A 7,808-nucleotide genomic window follows, 5' to 3' on the forward strand; every position below is an offset into this window, starting at 1 on the left:
CTCCCACTGGGCTAAACCAATATTACACCCCAGTTTTTTCAAGGAAAACCATCATCTCCTAATCACAAATAAAACAATAAATAATTCCCCCCAAGAACAGGTCAGTGAATGTCTTTTTATATATTATGGTATAAAAGTTACAGTCCAGTTTAGTGCTAGTGATATGCTAGTTCATCTAGCATCATTACAGTCTACTAGTGTCTTTTAAGTTCTGGTAAGGTCTACTAGGGTATCTTAAGTTCTGGTAAGGTCTACTACGGTCTGTTAAGGTCTTCTAGGGTCTGTTAATGTCTGTTAAGGTCTACTATGGTTTGTAAAGGTCTTTTAAGGTTTACTAGGGTCTGTTAAAGTCTGTTAAGGTTTACTAGGGTCTGTTAAAGTCTGTTAAGGTCTACTAGGGTCTGTAAAGGTCTACTAGGGTCTATAAAGGTCTGTTAAGGTCTAGTAGGGTGTGTTAAGGTCTACTAGGGTCTGTTAATATCTGTTAAGGTCTACTAGGGTTTGCTAAGGTCTATTAGGGCCTGTTAATGTCTACTAGGGTATGTAAAGGTCTGTTAAGATCTTCTAGGGTCTTTTAAGGTCTACTTGGGTATGTTAATGCCTGTTAAGGTCTACTATGGTCTGTTATGTTCTACTAGGGTCTGGTGAAGTCTGTTAAATTCTACTAGGGTCTATTAAGGTCTACTAAGGTCTATAGGGTCTACTAGGGTGTGTTAAGGTCTTTTATGGTTCTCTAGGGTCTGTAAAGTCTAATAGGCTCTGTTAAGTTCTGTTAATGTATCCTAGGGTCTTTTAATGTCTACTAGGGTCTGTTAATGTCTGTTATGGTCTACTAGGGTATGTTAAGGTCTACGAGGGTCTTTTAAGGTCTACTAGGGTATTTTAAGGTCTTCTACCATCTGTTAAAATTTATTATGGTCTGTTAAGGTTTTTTAAGGTCTTCTACCATATGTTAAAGTTTACTAAAGTCTGTTAAGGCCTAGTAGGGTCTATTTTGGTCTACTAGGGACTGGTAAAGTCTACTTGTATCTGTTAAGGTCTACTAGGATTTGTAAAGTTTAACTACGGTCTGGTAAGTTCTACTAGGGTTTTTTAATGTCTACTAGGGTCGGTTAAGGTCTAGCAGGGTCTGTTAAGGTCTACTAGGGTCGGTTAAGGTCTAGCAGGGTCTGTTAAGGTCTACTAGGGTCTGTTAAGGTCTACTAGGGTCTTTTAAGGTTTACTACGGTTTGTTAAGATCTGTCAAGGTCTACTAGGGTCTGTTCAGGTCTGTTAAGGTCTACTAGGGTCTGTTAAGGTCTTCTAGGGTCTGTTAAAGTTTACTAGGGTCTGTTAAGGTCTACTAGGGTCTGGTAATGTCTAGTAGGAACTTTAAAGGTCTACTAGGGTCTTTGAAATTCTACTACCATCTGTTAAAATGTATTATGGTCTTTTAAGGTCTTTTAAGGTATTCTGTCTATGGTCTGTTAAGGTCTTCTAGGGTCTGTTAAGCTCTGTTAAGCTATGTTAAGGTCTACTAGGATCTGTTAAGTTGTTCTATGGTCTGTTAAGGTGTACTATGGTCTACTAGGCTCTTTTAAGGTCTACTATGGTCTACTGGAGTCTGTTAAGGTCTTCTAGGGTCTGTTAAAGTCTTTTAAGGTCTACTTGGATCTGTTAAGGTCAATTAGAGTATGTTAAGGTCTGTAAAGGTCTACTAGGGTCTGTTAAGTTCTACTAGGGTCTGTTAAAGTCTTTTAGGGTCGTTTAAGGTCTAGTAGGGTCTGTTAAGGTGTAGCGGAGTTTGTTAAGATCTGTCAAGGTCTACTAGTGTCTGTTAATGTCTGTTAAAGTCTACTAGGGTCTTTAAAGGTCTACTAAGTCTGTTAAGGTCTAGTAGGGTAGACTAATCACAAATAAAACAATAAATAATTAGCTCTAGTACTGTCTTTACTTAAATTAATTAATTCACATGCATGTTAAATATGTTATACCAAAGTTAAGCTTTTAACAGTCTTTGTTATTCCAAGTCGACCCCCCCCCCCCCCCCCCCTTCCTGAAGAGGACAGAATGACCCGCGCCGCCATTCCCCCCAAGAACAGGTCAGTGAATGTCTTTTTATATATTATGGTATAAAAGTTACAGTCCAGTTTAGTTCTAGTGATGTGCTAGTCTAGCTAACATCATCACAGTCTACTAGTGTCTTTTAAGGTCTGTTAAGGTTTACTAGGAACTGTTAAGGTCTACTAGGGTCTGTTAAAGCCTAAAAAGGTCTGTTAAGGTCTACTAGGGCCTGTTAAGTTCTGGTAAGGTCTACTAGGGTCTCTTAAGTTCTGGTAAGGTCTACTACGGTCTGTTAAGGTCTTCTACGGTCTGTTAATGTCTGTTAAGGTCTACTATGGTCTGTAAAGGTATTTTAAGGTCTACTAGGGTCTTTTGAGGTTTACTAGGGTCTGTTAAAGTCTGTTAAGGTCTACTAGGGTCTGTAAAGGTCTACTAGGGTCTATAAAGGTCTACTAGGGTCTGTTAAGGTCTGTTAAGGTCTAGTAGGGTCTGTTAAGGTCTACTAGGGTCTGTTAATATCTGTTAAGGTCTACTAGGGTTTGCTAAGGTCTATTAGGGCCTGTTAATGTCTACTAGGGTATGTAAAGGCCTGTTAAGATCTTCTAGGGTCTTTTAAGGTCTCCTAGGGTATGTTAAGGTCTGTTAAGGTCTACTAGGGTCTGTAAAGGTCTGTTAAGATCTTCTAGGGTCTTTTAGGGTCTACTAGGGTCTGATAATGTCCACTAGGGTATGTTAAAGTCTGTTAAGGTCTTCTAGTGTCTGTTAAGGTTTGCTAGGGTTTGTTAAGGTCTGTTTAGGTCTACTAGGGTCTGTTAACGTCTAGTATAGTCTTTCAAGGTATGTCAAGGTCTACTATGGTCTGTTAAGTTCTATTAGGGTCTGTTACGGTCTACTAGGGTCTATTAAAGTCTGTTAAGGTCTGCTAGATTCTGTTAAGGTTTACTAAGGTCTGTAAAGGTCTTTTAAGGTCTACTAGGGTCTGTTAACATCTAGTATAGTCTTTCAAGGTATGTCAAGGTCTACTATGGTCTGTTAAGTTCTATCAGGGTTTGTTAGGGTCTACTAGGGTCTATTAAAGTTTGTTAAGGTCTGCTAGTGTCTGTTAAGGTCTTTGAAGGTATTTTAAGGTCTACTAAGGTCTGTGAAGGTCTGTTAAGATCTACTAGGGTCTGTTAATTTCTAATAGGGTCTTTTAAGGTCTTTTAAGGCCTACTAGGTTCTGTTAAAGTCTACTAGGTCTTTTAAAGTCTTTTAAGGTCTACTATGGTCTGTTAAAGTCTGCTAAGGTCTGTTAAGGTCTGTGATTGTCTACTATGGTCTGTTAAGGTCTACTAAGTTATTTTAAAATCTACTAGGGTCTGTTAAGGTCTACTACGGTTTGTTAAGGTCTTTTAAGGTCTACTAGTTTCTGTTAAAGACTAATTGGGTCTTTTAAAGTCTACTAAGTTTTGTAAAGGTCTGTTAAAGTCTCTTAGGGTCTTTTAAAGTCCAGTAGGGTCTTTTAAGGTTTGCTAGGGTCTTTTTTGATCTACTAGTTTCTGTTAAGCTTTGTTAAGGTTTACTAGGGTCTGTTAAGGTTTACTAGGGTCTGTTAAAGTCTGTTAAGGTTTTCTAGGTTCTATTAAGATCTTTTAATTTAATTAAATTCTGTTAAGGGTTAAGGTCTGTTAAGGTATACTAGGGTTTGTTAAGGTCTACTAGGGTCTTTTAATGTCTGTTAAAGACTACTATGGTCTGTAAAGTTCTATTAAGGTCTTCTAGGGTCTGTTAAAGTTGACTAGGGTCTGTTAAAATCTGTTAACATCTGGTAAAGTCTACTAGGGTCTGTGAAGTTCCTCTAGGGTCTATTAAGGTGTACTAGGGTCTGTTAAAGTTTATTACAGTCTGGTAAAGTTTTGTTAATGTCTTTTAAGGTCTGTTAAGGTTTAGTAGGGTCTGTTATGGTGCACTAGGCTATGGTAAGGTCTTCTAGGGATTTTGAATGTCTACTGCGGTCTGTTAAGGTCTGGTAAGGTCTACTTAAGTCTACTTAAGTCTGTTAAGGACTACTAGGGTCTGTTAAGGCCTACAAGGGTCTGTTAAGGTCTACTAGAGTCTGTTAAGGTCTGGTAAAGTCTAGTTAGGTCTGTTAAGGATTTCTAGGGTCTTTAATGGTCTTTCAAGGTCTATTAGGGTCTGTGAAGGTCAACTAGGGTCTTTTAAGGTCTATTAGGGTCTGTTAAAGTCTAGTAGTGTATGGTAAGGTCTTTTAATGTCTACCGTGGTCTTTTAAGGTCTGTTAAGGTTTAGTAGGGTCTGTTAAGGTCCACTAGGTTATGTTAAGGTTTACTAGGGTCTGTTAAGGTCTACTAGTGTTTCTTAAGGTCTGTTAAGGTTTCTTTGGGTCTTTTAAAGTTCACTAGGGTCTTTTAAGGTCTACTAGGGTCTGGTAAGGTCTGGTAAGGTCTACTAGGGTCTGTTAAGGTCTACTAGGTTTTGTTAAGGTCTGTTAAAGTCTACTAGGGTCTGTAAAGGTCTTTTAAGGTCTTCTAGGTTCTGTTAAGGTCTACTAGGGTCTGTTGAGGTCTGTTAAGTTCTACTAGTTTATGTTAAAGTGTAATAGGGTCTTTTATGGTCTGCTATGGTTTTTTGATGTCCTCTAGTGTTTGTAAAGGTCTGTTAATGTCTGGTAAGGTCTTCTAGATTCTGTAAAGTGCTGCTAGGGTCTGTAAAGGTCTACTAGAGTATGTTAATGTCTACTAGGGTCTGATGAAGTTTATTAGGGTCTGGTGGGGTCTTTTAATTTCTACTAGGGTCTGTTAAAATCTATTAAGGTCTAGTATGGTCTGTTAAGGTTTAGTAGGGTCTGTTATGGTCTGTTAGGGTGTACTAGGGTCTGTTAAGGTCTACTAGGGTTTGTTAAGGTCTACTAGGTTCTTTTAAGGCCTACAAGGATATGTTTAGCTTGTCTAGGGTCTGTTAAGGTCTTGTAAAGTTTACTAGGGTCTATTAAGGTTTACTAGGGTCTGTAATGTCTATTACGGTTTAATGGAGTCTGTTAAGGTTTACTAGGATCTGTTAAGGTCTGTTAATATCTGGTAAGGTGCTGCTAGGGTCTGTTAAGGTCTACTAGGGTCTTTTAAGGTCTGTTATGGTCTAGAAGGGTCTGTAAAAGTCTACTAGTGTATGGTAATGTCTCCTAGGGTCTGATAAAGTTTATTAGGGTCTGGTAAGGTCTTTTAATGTCTACTAGAGTCTTTTAAGGTTTGTTAAAATTTACTATTGTCTTCTAAGGTCTGTTAAGGTCCAGTAAGGTCTGTTAAGGTGTAGTAAGGTCTGTTAAGGTCTACTAAGGTCTGTTAAGGTCTAGTAAGATTTGTTAAGGTGTTGTAAGGTCTGTTAAGGTCTAGTAAGGTCTGTTAAGGTCCATTAAGGTCTGTTAAGGTGTTGTAAGGTCTGTTAAGGTCTAGTAAGGTCTGTTAAGGTCCATTAAGGTCTGTTAATGTCCAGTTAGGTTTTTTAAGGTTTGTTAAGGTCTCTTAAAGTCTAGTAAAGTCTAGTAAGATCCAGTAAAGCCTGTTAGGGTCTAGTAAGGTCTGTTAAGGTCCAGTAAGGTCTGGTAAGGACTTGTAAGGTCTGTTAAGGTCCAGTAAGGTCTGGTAAAATCCATTAAAGTCTTTTAAGGACTAAAATGGTCTAAAAAGGTCAAGTAAGGCCTTGTAAGTTCTTGTAAGGTCTGTTAAGGTCTAGTAAGTCCTTTAAAAGTCTAGTAAGGCTTTTTAAGGTCTAGTAAGGTTTGTTAAGGTCTTTTAAGGTCTGTTAAGGTCTACTAAGGTCTGTTAAGGTTTACTAAGGTCTGTTAAGGTCTAGTAAGGTCTGTTAAGGTTTAGTAATGTCGGTTATGGTCCAGTAAGATCTGTTAGGGTCTACTGAAGTCTGTTAAGGTCTTTTAAGTCTACTAACGTTTGTTAAGGTCTTTTAAGGCCTGTTAAGGTCCAGTAAGATCTGTTAAGGTCTACTGAGGTCAGTCGAGGTCTGTTAAGGTCTACTAACGTTTGTTAAGGTCTAGTAAGGTCTGTTATGGTCTAGTTAGGCTTGTTAAAGTTTTTTAAGGTCTGTTAGGGTCTTTAAAATTCTGTTAAGGTCCAAAAAGGTTTGTTAGGGTCCAGTAAAGTCTGTTAAGGTCTAGTTAGTTCTGTTAAAGTTTACCAAGGTCTGTTAGGGTCTGGTAAGGTCTAGTTAGGTCTAGTAAGGCCTGTTAAGGTCCAGTAAGGTCTTTTAAGATCTAGTAAGGTCTGTTAAGGTCCAGTAAGATCTGTTAAGGTCTACTAAGGTCTGTTAAGGTCTAGTAAGGTCTGTTAATTTCCAGTAAGGTCTTTTAAGATTCAGTAAGGTCTGTTAAGGTCCTGTAAAGTCTGTTAAGATCTAGTAAGGCCTTTTAAAGTCTAGTAAGGTCTAGTAAGGTCTGTTTAAGTCTGCTAAGGTCTGCTAAGGTCTGCTAAGGTCTTGTATGGTCTGGTAAGGTCTAGTAAGATTTCGTTAAGTCTAATAAGGTCTTTTAAGGTCTAGTAAGGCTTGTTAAGGTCCAGTAAGGTCTTTTAAGGTCTACTAAGGTATGTTAAGGTTTTCTAAGGCCTGTTAAGGTCTAGTTAGGTCTGTAAAGGTTTGCTAAGGTCTGTTAAGGTCTAGTAAGGCCTGTTAAGGTCTAGTAATGTCTGTTAATCTCTGATAAGGTCTGTTAGGGTCTAGTAAGTTCTGTTAAGGTCTAGTAAGGCCTGTTAAGGTGTACTAAGGTCTGTTAAGATCTAGTAAGGCCTGTTAAGGTCCAGTAAGGTCTTTTAAGGTGTATTAAGGTCGGTTAAGGTCTGGTAAGGTCTACTAAGGCCTGTTAAGGTCCAGTAAGATCTGTTAAAATGTGGTAAAGTCAGTTAAGGTCTACTAAGGTCTGTTAAAGTCTAGTAATGTCTGTTTAGGTCTATTAAGGCCTTTCAAGGTCTAGTAAGGTCTGTTAAGGTCCAGTATGGCCTGTTAAGGTCTAGTAAAGTCTGTTAAGTTCTACTAAGGACTGTTTAGGTCCAGTATGGTCTTTTAAGGTGTATTAAGGTCTGTTTAAGTTAAGTAAAATGTCTCTTAAGTTCTTGTAATATCTGTTAAGGTCTGTTAAGGTCTGTTAAGGTCTAGTAAGGTCTAGTAAGGTCTTTTAATGTCCAATATGGCCTGTTAAGGTTTAGTAAGGTCTGTTAGGGTCTAGTAACGTCTGTTAAGTTCTAGTAAGGTCTGTTAAGATCTAGTAGGTTCTGTTAAGGTTTTTTAAGGTTTGTTAAGGTCTAGTAAGATTGGTTAAAATTTAGTAAGGTCTTTTAAGGTCTTGTAAGGTCTGTTAAAATCTAGTAAAATCTGTAAAGGTCCATTATGGCTTGTTAAGGTTTAGTAAGGTCTGTTAAGGTCTAGTAAGGTCTGTAAATACTTGGTAGGGTCTGTTAAGGTATGGTAGGGTCTGTTAAGGTTTTTTAACGTCTGTAAAGGTCGTCTGTTAGGGTCTGGTAATGTCTGTTAAGATCTAGTGTGGTCTGTTAAGGTCCAGTAAGGCCTGTTAAGGTCCAGTAAGGCCTGTTAAGGTCCAGTAAGTTCTGGTAAGGTCTATTAAGGTCTGTTAAGGTCAAGTAAGGTCTGTTAATGTCCAGTAAGGTCTGTTATAATCCAGTAAGGTCTGTAAAGGTCTAGTAAGGTCTGTTAAGATCCGTTAAAATTCAGTAAGGTCTGTGAAGATCTAGTCATTTCTGTTA

The sequence above is a fragment of the Trichomycterus rosablanca genome, chromosome 20, assembly GCF_030014385.1.
Source record: "Trichomycterus rosablanca isolate fTriRos1 chromosome 20, fTriRos1.hap1, whole genome shotgun sequence".
Lineage (NCBI taxonomy): Eukaryota > Metazoa > Chordata > Actinopteri > Siluriformes > Trichomycteridae > Trichomycterus > Trichomycterus rosablanca.